This window comes from Balaenoptera borealis, assembly GCF_965194805.1.
Source record: "Balaenoptera borealis genome assembly, chromosome: 6".
Classification (NCBI taxonomy): Eukaryota; Metazoa; Chordata; class Mammalia; order Artiodactyla; family Balaenopteridae; genus Balaenoptera; species Balaenoptera borealis.
Genome location: NC_138863.1, coordinates 135846942 through 135866248, shown reverse-complemented (window position 1 = coordinate 135866248; position 19307 = coordinate 135846942).

The following is a 19307-nucleotide window of genomic DNA, read 5'->3' as shown; positions in this document are numbered from 1 at the left end:
GGCCCTGATCATGTCTGTAACTAAGACACTAATGCTGATGCAACAAAGGCCCTGATGCTGCTCCTACATCATGCCCTGACAGTGTCCCCAGCTATGGGCCTGACGCTAGGCCTCACTCAGGCCCTGTTGCTCTCCCAGAGTCAGGCACTGACGCTGTCCCTACCTGAAGCCCTGACACGGGTCCTAAATAAGGCCCTGATACTGTAACTAAGCTCTTGACACTATCCCTAGGTCATTTCCTGACACGATCCCTAAACTTTACCCTAACCCTGTCCCTAGCAAATGTCCTGCCTCTTATGCTAACTAAAGCCCTTATGCTGTGACTACCTCAGGCCCTGAATTTAGTCCCAAGGCCGTGATACTGTCCCTAACTAAGGCCCTAACACTATTCCTACCTCAGGCCCTGACACTGTACCTAACAGAGGCCCAGATGCTAGTACTAACTAAGGCCTTGACACTGTCCCTAACTAAGGCCCTGCTGCCATCAATATCTAATGTCCTGACACTATCCTGAGGTAATTTCCGGACCCATCTCTTACCAAGCTCCTGAAACTGTCCCTAAGTAAGCCCTGACGCTGTCCCTAAGGGAGGCCCTAAGGCTGTCCCTAACAGAGGCCCTGAGAATGTCTTTAACAAAGCCCCTGAGGCTGATCCTACCAAGGCCCTTATGCTGCTCCTAAGTCATGCCCTGATACTATCCCTAGCTAAGGCTCTGACACTAGGCCTCACTCAAGCCCTGTCGCTCTCCCTAAGTCAGGCTCTGACGCTATCCCTACCTGAAGCCCTGACACTGGTCCTAAATTAGGCCCTGATGCCCTAAGTAACTAAGGTCTTGACACTATCCCTAGGTCATGCCCTGACACAATCCCTAGACCTTAACCTAACCTTGTCTTTAACTAATGTTGAGCTTCTTATGCTAAAAAAATCCCTGATGCTGTTCCTAACTAAGGCCCTAAAATTAGTCCCGAGGCCGTGACCCTGGCCCTAACTGAGGCCTGGAGGCTAGTCCTAACTCAGGCCCTGACACTGTACCTAACAAAGGCTCTGATGCTAGTCCTAAGTCAGGCTGAGACACTGTCTCTAAGGCCCTGCTGCAGTCAATATCTAAAGTCCTGACATTATCCCGAGCTAATATCCTGACCCATGTCTTACCAAGGTCCTGAAACTGTCCCAAAGGAAGCCCTGACGCTGTCCCTAAGTGAGGCCCTGAGGCGGTCCCTAACAGAGGCCCTGAGAATGTCTTTAACGAAGACCCTAATGCTGATCCTACAGAGGCCCTTATACGGCTCCTAAGTCATGCCCTGACACTGTCCCTAACTCAGGCCCTAAAGATAGGCCTCACTTAGGCCCCGTTGCCGTACCTTAGTTAGGCTCTGACGCTGTCCGTAAGTGAAGCCCTGACACTGGTCCTGATGAAGGCCCTGACGCTGGTCCTAACTAAGGCCCTGATGCTCTCAATAACTAAGGTCTTCACCCTATCCCTAGCTCACATCCTGACACTACCACTGGCCTGGAACCTGACTCTGTCCCGAGCTAACGTCCTGCCCCTTATCCTCACCGAAGCCGTAATGCTCTCCCTAACTAAGGCCCAGACTAGTCCTAATTAAGGCCCTGACACTGTCCCTAACTAAGGCCCGGAATCTATCTCTAATATAGGCCCTGCTGCCGGCAATAACTAAAATTCGGACACTATCCTGAGCTAATATCCTGACCCATTTCTAACCAAGGTCCTGACACCGTCCCTAAGAAAGCCCTGTCGCTGTTCCTAAGTGAAGACCTGAGGCTGTCCGTAACTCAGTCCCTGAAGCTATGCCTAACTGAGGCCTTGACGCTGTGACTAACTCAGGCCCTGATCATGTCTGTAACTAAGACACTAATGCTGATGCAACAAAGGCCCTGATGCTGCTCCTACATCATGCCCTGACAGTGTCCCCAGCTATGGGCCTCACGCTAAGCCTCACTCAGGCCCTGTTGCTCTCCCAGAGTCAGGCACTGACGCTGTCCCTACCTGAAGCCCTGACACGGGTCCTAAATAAGGCCCTGATACTGTAACTAAGCTCTTGACACTATCCCTAGGTCATTTCCTGACACGATCCCTAAACTTTACCCTAACCCTGTCCCTAGCAAATGTCCTGCCTCTTATGCTAACTAAAGCCCTTAGGCTGTGACTACCTCAGGCCCTGAATTTAGTCCCAAGGCCGTGATACTGTCCCTAACTAAGGCCCTAACACTATTCCTAACTCAGGCCCTGACACTGTACCTAACAGAGGCCCAGATGCTAGTACTAACTAAGGCCTTGACACTATCCCTAACTAAGGCCCTGCTGCCATCAATATCTAATGTCCTGACACTATCCTGAGGTAATTTCCGGACCCATCTCTTACCAAGCTCTTGAAACTGTCCCTAAGTAAGCCCTGACGCTCTCCCTAATGGTGGCCTTAAGGCTGTCCCAAACAGAGGCCCTGATAATGTCTTTAACAAAGCCCCTGAGGCTGATCCTACCAAGGCCCTTATGCTGCTCCTAAGTCATGCCCTGATACTATCCCTAGCTAAGGCTCTGACACTAGGCCTCACTCAAGCCCTGTCGCTCTCCCTAAGTCAGGCTCTGATGCTATCCCTACCTGAAGCCCTGACACTGGTCCTAAATTAGGCCCTGATGCCCTAAGTAACTAAGGTCTTGACACTATCCCTAGGTCATGCCCTGACACAATCCCTAGACCTTAACCTAACCTTGTCTTTAACTAATGTTGAGCTTCTTATGCTAAATAAATCCCTGATGCTGTTCCTAACTAAGGCCCTAAAATTAGTCCCGAGGCCGTGACCCTGGCCCTAACTGAGGCCTGGAGGCTCGTCCTAACTCAGGCCCTGACACTGTCCCTAACTAAGGCCCTGACACTACACCTAACTCAGTCCCTGACACTGTACCTAACAAAGGCTTTGATGCTAGTCTTAAGTCAGGCTGAGACACTGTCTCTAAGGCCCTGCTGCAGTCAATATCTAAAGTCCTGACATTATCCTGAGCTAATATCCTGACCCATGTCTTACCAAGGTCCTGAAACTGTCCCAAAGTAAGCCCTGACGCTGTCCCTAAGTGAGGCCCTGAGGCGGTCCCTAACAGAGGCCCTGAGAATGTCTTTAACGAAGACCCTAATGCTGATCCTACAGAGGCCCTTATACTGCTCCTAAGTCATGCCCTGACACTGTCCCTAACTCAGGCCCTAAAGATAGGCCTCACTTAGGCCCTGTTGCCGTACCTTAGTTAGGCTCTGACGCTGCCCGTACGTGAAGCCCTGACACTGGTCCTGATGAAGGCCCTGACGCTGGTCCTAACTAAGGCCCTGATGCTCTCAATAACTAAGGTCTTCACCCTATCCCTAGCTCACATCCTGACACTACCACTGGCCTGGAACCTGACTCTGTCCCGAGCTAACGTCCTGCCCCTTATCCTCACCGAAGCCGTAATGCTCTCCCTAACTAAGGCCCAGACTAGTCCTAATTAAGGCCCTGACAGTGTCCCTAAGTAAGGCCCAGAATCTATCTCTAATATAGGCCCTGCTGCCGGCAATAACTAAAATCCGGACACTATCCTGAGCTAATATCCTGACCCATTTCTAACCAAGGTCCTGACACCGTCCCTAAGAAAGCCCTGTCGCTGTTCCTAAGTGAAGACCTGAGGCTGTCCGTAACTCAGTCCCTGAAGCTATGCCTAACTGTGGCCTTGACGCTGTGACTAACTCAGGCCCTGATCATGTCTGTAACTAAGACACTAATGCTGATGCAACAAAGGCCCTGATGCTGCTCCTACATCATGCCCTGACAGTGTCCCCAGCTATGGGCCTGACGCTAGGCCTCACTCAGGCCCTGTTGCTCTCCCAGAGTCAGGCACTGATGCTGTCCCTACCTGAAGCCCTGACACGGGTCCTAAATAAGGCCCTGATACTGTAACTAAGCTCTTGACACTATCCCTAGGTCATTTCCTGACACGATCCCTAAACTTTACCCTAACCCTGTCCCTAGCAAATGTCCTGCCTCTTATGCTAACTAAAGCCCTTATGCTGTGACTACCTCAGGCCCTGAATTTAGTCCCAAGGCCGTGATACTGTCCCTAACTAAGGCCCTAACACTATTCCTAACTCAGGCCCTGACACTGTACCTAACAGAGGCCCAGATGCTAGTACTAACTAAGGTCTTGACACTGTCCCTAACTAGGGCCCTGCTGCCGTCAATATCTAATGTCCTGACACTTTCCTGAGGTAATTTCCGGACCCATCTCTTACCAAGCTCCTGAAACTGTCCCTAAGTAAGCCCTGACGTTGTCCCTAAGGGAGGCCCTAAGGCTGTCCCTAACAGAGGCCCTGAGAATGTCTTTAACAAAGCCCCTGAGGCTGATCCTACCAAGGCCCTTATGCTGCTCCTAAGTCATGCCCTGATACTATCCCTAGCTAAGGCTCTGATACTAGGCCTCACTCAAGCCCTGTCGCTCTCCCTAAGTCAGGCTCTGACGCTATCCCTACCTGAAGCCCTGACACTGGTCCTAAATTAGGCCCTGATGCCCTAAGTAACTAAGGTCTTGACACTATCCCTAGGTCATGCCCTGACACAATCCCTAGACCTTAACCTAACCTTGTCTTTAACTAATGTTGAGCTTCTTATGCTAAATAAATCCCTGATGCTGTTCCTAAGTAAGGCCCTAAAATTAGACCCGAGGCCGTGACCCTGGCCCTAACTGAGGCCTGGAGGCTCGTCCTAACTCAGGCCCTGACACTACACCTAACTCAGTCCCTGACACTGTACCTAACAAAGGCTCTGATGCTAGTCCTAAGTCAGGCTGTGACACTGTCTCTAAGGCCCTGCTGCAGTCAATATCTAAAGTCCTGACATTATCCCGAGCTAATATCCTGACCCATGTCTTACCAAGGTCCTGAAACTGTCCCAAAGGAAGCCCTGACGCTGTCCCTAAGTGAGGCCCTGAGGCGGTCCCTAACAGAGGCCCTGAGAATGTCTTTAACGAAGACCCTAATGCTGATCCTACAGAGGCCCTTATACGGCTCCTAAGTCATGCCCTGACACTGCCCCTAACTCAGGCCCTAAAGATAGGCTTCACTTAGGCCCTGTTGCCGTACCTTAGTTAGGCTCTGACGCTGTCCGTACGTGAAGCCCTGGCACTGGTCCTGATGAAGGCCCTGACGCTGGTCCTAACTAAGGCCCTGATGCTCTCAATAACTAAGGTCTTCACCCTATCCCTAGCTCACATCCTGACACTACCACTGGCCTGGAACCTGACTCTGTCCCGAGCTAACGTCCTGCCCCTTATCCTCACCGAAGCCGTAATGCTCTCCCTAACTAAGGCCCAGACTAGTCCTAATTAAGGCCCTGACACTGTCCTTAACTAAGGCCCGGAATCTATCTCTAATATAGGCCTTGCTGCCGGTAATAACTAAAATCCGGACACTATCCTGAGCTAATATCCTGACCCATTTCTAACCAAGGTCCTGACACCGTCCCTAAGAAAGCCCTGTCGCTGTTCCTAAGTGAAGACCTGAGGCTGTCCGTAACTCAGTCCCTGAAGCTATGCCTAACTGAGGCCTTGACGCTGTGACTAACTCAGGCCCTGATCATGTCTGTAACTAAGACACTAATGCTGATGCAACAAAGGCCCTGATACTGCTCCTACATCATGCCCTGACAGTGTCCCCAGCTATGGGCCTGAAGCTAGGCCTCACGCAGGCCCTGTTGCTCTCCCAGAGTCAGGCACTGATGCTGTCCTTACCTGAAGCCCTGACACGGGTCCTAAATAAGGCCCTGATACTGTAACTAAGCTCTTGACACTATCCCTAGGTCATTTCCTGACACGATCCCTAAACTTTACCCTAACCCTGTCCCTAGCAAATGTCCTGCCTCTTATGCTAACTAAAGCCCTTAGGCTGTGACTACCTCAGGCCCTGAATTTAGTCCCAAGGCTGTGATACTGTCCCTAACTAAGGCCCTAACACTATTCCTAACTCAGGCCCTGACACTGTACCTAACAGAGGCCCAGATGCTAGTACTAACTAAGGCCTTGACACTGTCCCTAACTAAGGCCCTGCTGCCGTCAATATCTAATGTCCTGACACTATCCTGAGGTAATTTCCGGACCCATCTCTTACCAAGCTCCTGAAACTGTCCCTAAGTAAGCCCTGACGCTGTCCCTAAGGGAGGCCCTAAGGCTGTCCCTAACAGAGGCCCTGAGAATGTCTTTAACAAAGCCCCTGAGGCTGATCCTACCAAGGCCCTTATGCTGCTCCTAAATCATGCCCTGATACTATCCCTAGCTAAGGCTCTGACACTAGGCCTCACTCAAGCCCTGTCGCTCTCCCTAAGTCAGGCTTTGACACGATCCCTACCTGAAGCCCTGACACTGGTCCTAAATTAGACCCTGATGCACTAAGTAACTAAGGTCTTGACACTATCCCTAGGTCATGCCCTGACACAATCCCTAGACCTTAACCTAACCTTGTCTTTAACTAATGTTGAGCTTCTTATGCTAAATAAATCCCTGATGCTGTTCCTAACTAAGTCCCTAAAATTAGTCCCGAGGCCGTGACCCTGGCCCTAACTGAGGCCTGGAGGCTCGTCCTAACTCAGGCCCTGACACTGTCCCTAACTAAGGCCCTGACACTACACCTAACTCAGTCCCTGACACTGTACCTAACAAAGGCTCTGATGCTAGTCCTAAGTCGGGCTGAGACACTGTCTCTAAGGCCCTGCTGCAGTCAATATCTAAAGTCCTGACATTATCCCGAGCTAATATCCTGACCCATGTCTTACCAAGGTCCTGAAACTGTCCCAAAGTAAGCCCTGACGCTGTCCCTAAGTGAGGCCCTGAGGCGGTCCCTAACAGAGGCCCTGAGAATGTCTTTAACGAAGACCCTAATGCTGATCCTACAGAGGCCCTTATACTGCTCCTAAGTCATGCCCTGACACTGTCCCTAACTCAGGCCCTAAAGATAGGCCTCACTTAGGCCCTGTTGCCGTAACGTAGTTAGGCTCTGACGCTGTCCGTACGTGAAGCCCTGACACTGGTCCTGATGAAGGCCCTGACGCTGGTCCTAACTAAGGCCCTGATGCTCTCAGTAACTAAGGTCTTCACCCTATCCCTAGCTCACATCCTGACACTACCACTGGCCTGGAACCTGACTCTGTCCCGAGCTAACGTCCTGCCCCTTATCCTCACCGAAGCCGTAATGCTCTCCCTAACTAAGGCCCAGACTAGTCCTAATTAAGGCCCTGACACTGTCCCTAACTAAGGCCCGGAATCTATCTCTAAGATAGGCCCTGCTGCCGGCAATAACTAAAATCCGGACACTATCCTGAGCTAATATCCTGACCCATTTCTAACCAAGGTCCTGACACCGTCCCTAAGAAAGCCCTGTCGCTGTTCCTAAGTGAAGACCTGAGGCTGTCCGTAACTCAGTCCCTGAAGCTATGCCTAACTGAGGCCTTGACGCTGTGACTAACTCAGGCCCTGATCATGTCTGTAACTAAGACACTAATGCTGATGCAACAAAGGCCCTGATGCTGCTCCTACATCATGCCCTGACAGTGTCCCCAGCTATGGGCCTGACGCTAAGCCTCACTCAGGCCCTGTTGCTCTCCCAGAGTCAGGCACTGACGCTGTCCCTACCTGAAGCCCTGACACGGGTCCTAAATAAGGCCCTGATACTGTAACTAAGCTCTTGACGCTATCCCTAGGTCATTTCCTGACACGATCCCTAAACTTTACCCTAACCCTGTCCCTAGCAAATGTCCTGCCTCTTATGCTAACGAAAGCCCTTATGCTGTGACTACCTCAGGCCCTGAATTTAGTCCCAAGGCCGTGATACTGTCCCTAACTAAGGCCCTAACACTATTCCTAACTCAGGCCCTGACACTGTACCTAACAGAGGCCCAGATGCTAGTACTAACTAAGGCCTTGACACTGTCCCTACCTAAGGCCCTGCTGCCATCAATATCTAGTGTCCTGACACTATCCTGAGGTAATTTCCGGACCCATCTCTTACCAAGCTCCTGAAACTGTCCCTAAGTAAGCCCTGACGCTGTCCCTAAGGGAGGCCCTAAGGCTGTCCCTAACAGAGGCCCTGAGAATGTCTTTAACAAAGCCCCTGAGGCTGATCCTACCAAGGCCCTTATGCTGCTCCTAAGTCATGCCCTGATACTATCCCTAGCTAAGGCTCTGACACTAGGCCTCAATCAAGCCCTGTCGCTCTCCCTAAGTCAGGCTCTGACGCTATCCCTACCTGAAGCCCTGACACTGGTCCTAAATTAGGCCCTGATGCCCTAAGTAACTAAGGTCTTGACACTATCCCTAGGTCATGCCCTGACACAATCCCTAGACCTTAACCTAACCTTGTCTTTAACTAATGTTGAGCTTCTCATGCTAAAAAAATCCCTGATGCTGTTCCTAAGTAAGGCCCTAAAATTAGACCCGAGGCCGTGACCCTGGCCCTAACTGAGGCCTGGAGGCTCGTCCTAACTCAGGCCCTGACACGGTACCTAACAAAGGCTCTGATGCTAGTCCTAAGTCAGGCTGAGACATTGTCTCTAAGGCCCTGCTGCAGTCAATATCTAAAGTCCTGACATTATCCCGAGCTAATATCCTGACCCATGTCTTACCAAGGTCCTGAAACCGTCCCAAAGGAAGCCCTGACGCTGTTCCTAAGTGAAGACCTGAGGCTGTCCGTAACTCAGTCCCTGAAGCTATGCCTAACTGAGGCCTTGATGCTGTGACTAACACAGGCCCTGATCATGTCTGTAACTAAGACACTAATGCTGATGCAACAAAGGCCCTGATGCTGCTCCTACATCATGCCCTGACAGTGTCCCCAGCTATGGGCCTGACGCTAGGCCTCACTCAGGCCCTGTTGCTCTCCCAGAGTCAGGCACTGACGCTGTCCCTACCTGAAGCCCTGACACGGGTCCTAAATAAGGCCCTGATACTGTAACTAAGCTCTTGACACTATCCCTAGGTCATTTCCTGACACGATCCCTAAACTTTACCCTAACCCTGTCCCTAGCAAATGTCCTGCCTCTTATGCTAACTAAAGCCCTTATGCTGTGACTACCTCAGGCCCTGAATTTAGTCCCAAGGCCGTGATACTGTCCCTAACTAAGGCCCTAACACTATTCCTAACTCAGGCCCTGACACTGTACCTAACAGAGGCCCAGATGCTAGTACTAACTAAGGTCTTGACACTGTCCCTAACTAGGGCCCTGCTGCCGTCAATATCTAATGTCCTGACACTTTCCTGAGGTAATTTCCGGACCCATCTCTTACCAAGCTCCTGAAACTGTCCCTAAGTAAGCCCTGACGTTGTCCCTAAGGGAGGCCCTAAGGCTGTCCCTAACAGAGGCCCTGAGAATGTCTTTAACAAAGCCCCTGAGGCTGATCCTACCAAGGCCCTTATGCTGCTCCTAAGTCATGCCCTGATACTATCCCTAGCTAAGGCTCTGATACTAGGCCTCACTCAAGCCCTGTCGCTCTCCCTAAGTCAGGCTCTGACGCTATCCCTACCTGAAGCCCTGACACTGGTCCTAAATTAGGCCCTGATGCCCTAAGTAACTAAGGTCTTGACACTATCCCTAGGTCATGCCCTGACACAATCCCTAGACCTTAACCTAACCTTGTCTTTAACTAATGTTGAGCTTCTTATGCTAAATAAATCCCTGATGCTGTTCCTAAGTAAGGCCCTAAAATTAGACCCGAGGCCGTGACCCTGGCCCTAACTGAGGCCTGGAGGCTCGTCCTAACTCAGGCCCTGACACTACACCTAACTCAGTCCCTGACACTGTACCTAACAAAGGCTCTGATGCTAGTCCTAAGTCAGGCTGTGACACTGTCTCTAAGGCCCTGCTGCAGTCAATATCTAAAGTCCTGACATTATCCCGAGCTAATATCCTGACCCATGTCTTACCAAGGTCCTGAAACTGTCCCAAAGGAAGCCCTGACGCTGTCCCTAAGTGAGGCCCTGAGGCGGTCCCTAACAGAGGCCCTGAGAATGTCTTTAACGAAGACCCTAATGCTGATCCTACAGAGGCCCTTATACGGCTCCTAAGTCATGCCCTGACACTGCCCCTAACTCAGGCCCTAAAGATAGGCTTCACTTAGGCCCTGTTGCCGTACCTTAGTTAGGCTCTGACGCTGTCCGTACGTGAAGCCCTGGCACTGGTCCTGATGAAGGCCCTGACGCTGGTCCTAACTAAGGCCCTGATGCTCTCAATAACTAAGGTCTTCACCCTATCCCTAGCTCACATCCTGACACTACCACTGGCCTGGAACCTGACTCTGTCCCGAGCTAACGTCCTGCCCCTTATCCTCACCGAAGCCGTAATGCTCTCCCTAACTAAGGCCCAGACTAGTCCTAATTAAGGCCCTGACACTGTCCTTAACTAAGGCCCGGAATCTATCTCTAATATAGGCCTTGCTGCCGGTAATAACTAAAATCCGGACACTATCCTGAGCTAATATCCTGACCCATTTCTAACCAAGGTCCTGACACCGTCCCTAAGAAAGCCCTGTCGCTGTTCCTAAGTGAAGACCTGAGGCTGTCCGTAACTCAGTCCCTGAAGCTATGCCTAACTGAGGCCTTGACGCTGTGACTAACTCAGGCCCTGATCATGTCTGTAACTAAGACACTAATGCTGATGCAACAAAGGCCCTGATACTGCTCCTACATCATGCCCTGACAGTGTCCCCAGCTATGGGCCTGAAGCTAGGCCTCACGCAGGCCCTGTTGCTCTCCCAGAGTCAGGCACTGATGCTGTCCTTACCTGAAGCCCTGACACGGGTCCTAAATAAGGCCCTGATACTGTAACTAAGCTCTTGACACTATCCCTAGGTCATTTCCTGACACGATCCCTAAACTTTACCCTAACCCTGTCCCTAGCAAATGTCCTGCCTCTTATGCTAACTAAAGCCCTTAGGCTGTGACTACCTCAGGCCCTGAATTTAGTCCCAAGGCTGTGATACTGTCCCTAACTAAGGCCCTAACACTATTCCTAACTCAGGCCCTGACACTGTACCTAACAGAGGCCCAGATGCTAGTACTAACTAAGGCCTTGACACTGTCCCTAACTAAGGCCCTGCTGCCGTCAATATCTAATGTCCTGACACTATCCTGAGGTAATTTCCGGACCCATCTCTTACCAAGCTCCTGAAACTGTCCCTAAGTAAGCCCTGACGCTGTCCCTAAGGGAGGCCCTAAGGCTGTCCCTAACAGAGGCCCTGAGAATGTCTTTAACAAAGCCCCTGAGGCTGATCCTACCAAGGCCCTTATGCTGCTCCTAAATCATGCCCTGATACTATCCCTAGCTAAGGCTCTGACACTAGGCCTCACTCAAGCCCTGTCGCTCTCCCTAAGTCAGGCTTTGACACGATCCCTACCTGAAGCCCTGACACTGGTCCTAAATTAGACCCTGATGCACTAAGTAACTAAGGTCTTGACACTATCCCTAGGTCATGCCCTGACACAATCCCTAGACCTTAACCTAACCTTGTCTTTAACTAATGTTGAGCTTCTTATGCTAAATAAATCCCTGATGCTGTTCCTAACTAAGTCCCTAAAATTAGTCCCGAGGCCGTGACCCTGGCCCTAACTGAGGCCTGGAGGCTCGTCCTAACTCAGGCCCTGACACTGTCCCTAACTAAGGCCCTGACACTACACCTAACTCAGTCCCTGACACTGTACCTAACAAAGGCTCTGATGCTAGTCCTAAGTCGGGCTGAGACACTGTCTCTAAGGCCCTGCTGCAGTCAATATCTAAAGTCCTGACATTATCCCGAGCTAATATCCTGACCCATGTCTTACCAAGGTCCTGAAACTGTCCCAAAGTAAGCCCTGACGCTGTCCCTAAGTGAGGCCCTGAGGCGGTCCCTAACAGAGGCCCTGAGAATGTCTTTAACGAAGACCCTAATGCTGATCCTACAGAGGCCCTTATACTGCTCCTAAGTCATGCCCTGACACTGTCCCTAACTCAGGCCCTAAAGATAGGCCTCACTTAGGCCCTGTTGCCGTAACGTAGTTAGGCTCTGACGCTGTCCGTACGTGAAGCCCTGACACTGGTCCTGATGAAGGCCCTGACGCTGGTCCTAACTAAGGCCCTGATGCTCTCAGTAACTAAGGTCTTCACCCTATCCCTAGCTCACATCCTGACACTACCACTGGCCTGGAACCTGACTCTGTCCCGAGCTAACGTCCTGCCCCTTATCCTCACCGAAGCCGTAATGCTCTCCCTAACTAAGGCCCAGACTAGTCCTAATTAAGGCCCTGACACTGTCCCTAACTAAGGCCCGGAATCTATCTCTAAGATAGGCCCTGCTGCCGGCAATAACTAAAATCCGGACACTATCCTGAGCTAATATCCTGACCCATTTCTAACCAAGGTCCTGACACCGTCCCTAAGAAAGCCCTGTCGCTGTTCCTAAGTGAAGACCTGAGGCTGTCCGTAACTCAGTCCCTGAAGCTATGCCTAACTGAGGCCTTGACGCTGTGACTAACTCAGGCCCTGATCATGTCTGTAACTAAGACACTAATGCTGATGCAACAAAGGCCCTGATGCTGCTCCTACATCATGCCCTGACAGTGTCCCCAGCTATGGGCCTGACGCTAAGCCTCACTCAGGCCCTGTTGCTCTCCCAGAGTCAGGCACTGACGCTGTCCCTACCTGAAGCCCTGACACGGGTCCTAAATAAGGCCCTGATACTGTAACTAAGCTCTTGACGCTATCCCTAGGTCATTTCCTGACACGATCCCTAAACTTTACCCTAACCCTGTCCCTAGCAAATGTCCTGCCTCTTATGCTAACGAAAGCCCTTATGCTGTGACTACCTCAGGCCCTGAATTTAGTCCCAAGGCCGTGATACTGTCCCTAACTAAGGCCCTAACACTATTCCTAACTCAGGCCCTGACACTGTACCTAACAGAGGCCCAGATGCTAGTACTAACTAAGGCCTTGACACTGTCCCTACCTAAGGCCCTGCTGCCATCAATATCTAGTGTCCTGACACTATCCTGAGGTAATTTCCGGACCCATCTCTTACCAAGCTCCTGAAACTGTCCCTAAGTAAGCCCTGACGCTGTCCCTAAGGGAGGCCCTAAGGCTGTCCCTAACAGAGGCCCTGAGAATGTCTTTAACAAAGCCCCTGAGGCTGATCCTACCAAGGCCCTTATGCTGCTCCTAAGTCATGCCCTGATACTATCCCTAGCTAAGGCTCTGACACTAGGCCTCACTCAAGCCCTGTCGCTCTCCCTAAGTCAGGCTCTGACGCTATCCCTACCTGAAGCCCTGACACTGGTCCTAAATTAGGCCCTGATGCCCTAAGTAACTAAGGTCTTGACACTATCCCTAGGTCATGCCCTGACACAATCCCTAGACCTTAACCTAACCTTGTCTTTAACTAATGTTGAGCTTCTTATGCTAAAAAAATCCCTGATGCTGTTCCTAAGTAAGGCCCTAAAATTAGACCCGAGGCCGTGACCCTGGCCCTAACTGAGGCCTGGAGGCTCGTCCTAACTCAGGCCCTGACACGGTACCTAACAAAGGCTCTGATGCTAGTCCTAAGTCAGGCTGAGACATTGTCTCTAAGGCCCTGCTGCAGTCAATATCTAAAGTCCTGACATTATCCCGAGCTAATATCCTGACCCATGTCTTACCAAGGTCCTGAAACCGTCCCAAAGGAAGCCCTGACGCTGTTCCTAAGTGAAGACCTGAGGCTGTCCGTAACTCAGTCCCTGAAGCTATGCCTAACTGAGGCCTTGATGCTGTGACTAACACAGGCCCTGATCATGTCTGTAACTAAGACACTAATGCTGATGCAACAAAGGCCCTGATGCTGCTCCTACATCATGCCCTGACAGTGTCCCCAGCTATGGGCCTGACGCTAGGCCTCACTCAGGCCCTGTTGCTCTCCCAGAGTCAGGCACTGACGCTGTCCCTACCTGAAGCCCTGACACGGGTCCTAAATAAGGCCCTGATACTGTAACTAAGCTCTTGACACTATCCCTAGGTCATTTCCTGACACGATCCCTAAACTTTACCCTAACCCTGTCCCTAGCAAATGTCCTGCCTCTTATGCTAACTAAAGCCCTTAGGCTGTGACTACCTCAGGCCCTGAATTTAGTCCCAAGGCCGTGATACTGTCCCTAACTAAGGCCCTAACACTATTCCTAACTCAGGCCCTGACACTGTACCTAACAGAGGCCCAGATGCTAGTACTAACTAAGGCCTTGACACTGTCCCTAACTAAGGCCCTGCTGCCATCAATATCTAATGTCCTGACACTATCCTGAGGTAATTTCCGGACCCATCTCTTACCAAGCTCTTGAAACTGTCCCTAAGTAAGCCCTGACGCTCTCCCTAATGGTGGCCTTAAGGCTGTCCCAAACAGAGGCCCTGATAATGTCTTTAACAAAGCCCCTGAGGCTGATCCTACCAAGGCCCTTATGCTGCTCCTAAGTCATGCCCTGATACTATCCCTAGCTAAGGCTCTGACACTAGGCCTCACTCAAGTCCTGTCGCTCTCCCTAAGTCAGGCTCTGACGCTATCCCTACCTGAAGCCCTGACACTGGTCCTAAATTAGGCCCTGATGCCCTAAGTAACTAAGGTCTTGACACTATCCCTAGGTCATGCCCTGACACAATCCCTAGACCTTAACCTAACCTTGTCTTTAACTAATGCTGAGCTTCTTATGCTAAATAAATCCCTGATGCTGTTCCTAACTAAGGCCCTAAAATTAGTCCCGAGGCCGTGACCCTGGCCCTAACTGAGGCCTGGAGGCTCGTCCTAACTCAGGCCCTGACACTGTCCCTAACTAAGGCCCTGACACTACACCTAACTCAGTCCCTGACACTGTACCTAACAAAGGCTCTGATGCTAGTCCTAAGTCAGGCTGAGACACTGTCTCTAAGGCCCTGCTGCAGTCAATATCTAAAGTCCTGACATTATCCTGAGCTAATATCCTGACCCATGTCTTACCAAGGTCCTGAAACTGTCCCAAAGTAAGCCCTGACGCTGTCCCTAAGTGAGGCCCTGAGGCGGTCCCTAACAGAGGCCCTGAGAATGTCTTTAACGAAGACCCTAATGCTGATCCTACAGAGGCCCTTATACTGCTCCTAAGTCATGCCCTGACACTGCCCCTAACTCAGGCCCTAAAGATAGGCCTCACTTAGGCCCTGTTGCCGTAACTTAGTAAGGCTCTGACGCTGTCCGTACGTGAAGCCCTGACACTGGTCCTGATGAAGGCCCTGACGCTGGTCCTAACTAAGGCCCTGATGCTCTCAGTAACTAAGGTCTTCACCCTATCCCTAGCTCACATCCTGACACTACCACTGGCCTGGAACCTGACTCTGTCCCGAGCTAACGTCCTGCCCCTTATCCTCACCGAAGCCGTAATGCTCTCCCTAACTAAGGCCCAGACTAGTCCTAATTAAGGCCCTGACACTGTCCCTAACTAAGGCCCGGAATCTATCTCTAATAAAGGCCCTGCTGCCGGCAATAACTAAAATCCGGACACTATCCTGAGCTAATATCCTGACCCATTTCTAACCAAGGTCCTGACACCGTCCCTAAGAAAGCCCTGTCGCTGTTCCTAAGTGAAGACCTGAGGCTGTCCGTAACTCAGTCCCTGAAGCTATGCCTAACTGAGGCCTTGACGCTGTGACTAACTCAGGCCCTGATCATGTCTGTAACTAAGACACTAATGCTGATGCAACAAAGGCCCTGATGCTGCTCCTACATCATGCCCTGACAGTGTCCCCAGCTATGGGCCTGAAGCTAGGCCTCACGCAGGCCCTGTTGCTCTCCCAGAGTCAGGCACTGATGCTGTCCTTACCTGAAGCCCTGACACGGGTCCTAAATAAGGCCCTGATACTGTAACTAAGCTCTTGACACTATCCCTAGGTCATTTCCTGACACGATCCCTAAACTTTACCCTAACCCTGTCCCTAGCAAATGTCCTGCCTCTTATGCTAACTAAAGCCCTTATGCTGTGACTACCTCAGGCCCTGAATTTAGTCCCAAGGCTGTGATACTGTCCCTAACTAAGGCCCTAACACTATTCCTAACTCAGGCCCTGACACTGTACCTAACAGAGGCCCAGATGCTAGTACTAACTAAGGCCTTGACACTGTCCCTAACTAAGGCCCTGCTGCCGTCAATATCTAATGTCCTGACACTATCCTGAGGTAATTTCCGGACCCATCTCTTACCAAGCTCCTGAAACTGTCCCTAAGTAAGCCCTGACGCTGTCCCTAAGGGAGGCCCTAAGGCTGTCCCTAACAAAGGCCCTGAGAATGTCTTTAACAAAGCCCCTGAGGCTGATCCTACCAAGGCCCTTATGCTGCTCCTAAGTCATGCCCTGATACTATCCCTAGCTAAGGCTCTGACACTAGGCCTCACTCAAGCCCTGTCGCTCTCCCTAAGTCAGGCTTTGACACGATCCCTACCTGAAGCCCTGACACTGGTCCTAAATTAGACCCTGATGCACTAAGTAACTAAGGTCTTGACACTATCCCTAGGTCATGCCCTGACACAATCCCTAGACCTTAACCTAACCTTGTCTTTAACTAATGTTGAGCTTCTTATGCTAAATAAATCCCTGATGCTGTTCCTAACTAAGTCCCTAAAATTAGTCCCGAGGCCGTGACCCTGGCCCTAACTGAGGCCTGGAGGCTCGTCCTAACTCAGGCCCTGACACTGTCCCTAACTAAGGCCCTGACACTACACCTAACTCAGTCCCTGACACTGTACCTAACAAAGGCTCTGATGCTAGTCCTAAGACGGGCTGAGACACTGTCTCTAAGGCCCTGCTGCAGTCAATATCTAAAGTCCTGACATTATCCCGAGCTAATATCCTGACCCATGTCTTACCAAGTTCCTGAAACTGTCCCAAAGTAAGCCCTGACGCTGTCCCTAAGTGAGGCCCTGAGGCGGTCCCTAACAGAGGCCCTGAGAATGTCTTTAACGAAGACCCTAATGCTGATCCTACAGAGGCCCTTATACTGCTCCTAAGTCATGCCCTGACACTGTCCCTAACTCAGGCCCTAAAGATAGGCCTCACTTAGGCCCTGTTGCCGTAACGTAGTTAGGCTCTGACGCTGTCCGTACGTGAAGCCCTGACACTGGTCCTGATGAAGGCCCTGACGCTGGTCCTAACTAAGGCCCTGATGCTCTCAGTAACTAAGGTCTTCACCCTATCCCTAGCTCACATCCTGACACTACCACTGGCCTGGAACCTGACTCTGTCCCGAGCTAACGTCCTGCCCCTTATCCTCACCGAAGCCGTAATGCTCTCCCGAACTAAGGCCCAGACTAGTCCTAATTAAGGCCCTGACACTGTCCCTAACTAAGGCCCGGAATCTATCTCTAAGATAGGCCCTGCTGCCGGCAATAACTAAAATCCGGACACTATCCTGAGCTAATATCCTGACCCATTTCTAACCAAGGTCCTGACACCGTCCCTAAGAAAGCCCTGTCGCTGTTCCTAAGTGAAGACCTGAGGCTGTCCGTAACTCAGTCCCTGAAGCTATGCCTAACTGAGGCCTTGACGCTGTGACTAACTCAGGCCCTGATCATGTCTGTAATTAAGACACTAATGCTGATGCAACAAAGGCCCTGATGCTGCTCCTACATCATGCCCTGACAGTGTCCCCAGCTATGGGCCTGACGCTAAGCCTCACTCAGGCCCTGTTGCTCTCCCAGAGTCAGGCACTGATGCTGTCCCTACCTGAAGCCCTGACACGGGTCCTAAATAAGGCCCTGATACTGTAACTAAGCTCTTGACGCTATCCCTAGGTCATTTCCTGACACGATCCCTAAACTTTACCCTAACCCTGTCCCTAGCAAATGTCCTGCCTCTTATGCTAACTAAAGCCCTTATGCTGTGACTACCTCAGGCCCTGAATTTAGTCCCAAGGCCGTGATACTGTCCCTAACTAAGGCCCTAACACTATTCCTAACTCAGGCCCTGACACTGTACCTAACAGAGGCCCAGATGCTAGTACTAACTAAGGCCTTGACACTGTCCCTAACTAAGGCCCTGCTGCCGTCAATATCTAATGTCCTGACACTATCCTGAGGTAATTTCCGGACCCATCTCTTACCAAGCTCCTGAAACTGTCCCTAAGTAAGCCCTGACGCTGTCCCTAAGGGAGGCCCTAAGGCTGTCCCTAACAGAGGCCCTGAGAATGTCTTTAACAAAGCCCCTGAGGCTGATCCTACCAAGGCCCTTATGCTGCTCCTAAGTCATGCCCTGATACTATCCCTAGCTAAGGCTCTGACACTAGGCCTCACTCAAGCCCTGTCGCTCTCCCTAAGTCAGGCTTTGACACGATCCCTACCTGAAGCCCTGACACTGGTCCTAAATTAGACCCTGATGCACTAAGTAACTAAGGTCTTGACACTATCCCTAGGTCATGCCCTGACACAATCCCTAGACCTTAACCTAACCTTGTCTTTAACTAATGTTGAGCTTCTTATGCTAAATAAATCCCTGATGCTGTTCCTAACTAAGTCCCTAAAATTAGTCCCGAGGCCGTGACCCTGGCCCTAACTGAGGCCTGGAGGCTCGTCCTAACTCAGGCCCTGACACTGTCCCTAACTAAGGCCCTGACACTACACCTAACTCAGTCCCTGACACTGTACCTAACAAAGGCTCTGATGCTAGTCCTAAGTCGGGCTGAGACACTGTCTCTAAGGCCCTGCTACAGTCAATATCTAAAGTCCTGACATTATCCCGAGCTAATATCCTGACCCATGTCTTACCAAGGTCCTGAAACTGTCCCAAAGGGAGCCCTGACGCTGTCCCTAAGTGAGGCCCTGAGGCGGTCCCTAACAGAGGCCCTGAGAATGTCTTTAACGAAGACCCTAATGCTGATCCTACAGAGGCCCTTATACTGCTCCTAAGTCATGCCCTGACACTGTCCCTAACTCAGGCCCTAAAGATAGGCCTCACTTAGGCCCTGTTGCCGTAACGTAGTTAGGCGCTGACGCTGTCCGTACGTGAAGCCCTGACACTGGTCCTGATGAAGGCCCTGACGCTGGTCCTAACTAAGGCCCTGATGCTCTCAGTAACTAAGGTCTTCACCCTATCCCTAGCTCACATCCTGACACTACCACTGGCCTGGAACCTGACTCTGTCCCGAGCTAACGTCCTGCCCCTTATCCTCACCGAAGCCGTAATGCTCTCCCGAACTAAGGCCCAGACTAGTCCTAATTAAGGCCCTGACACTGTCCCTAACTAAGGCCCGGAATCTATCTCTAAGATAGGCCCTGC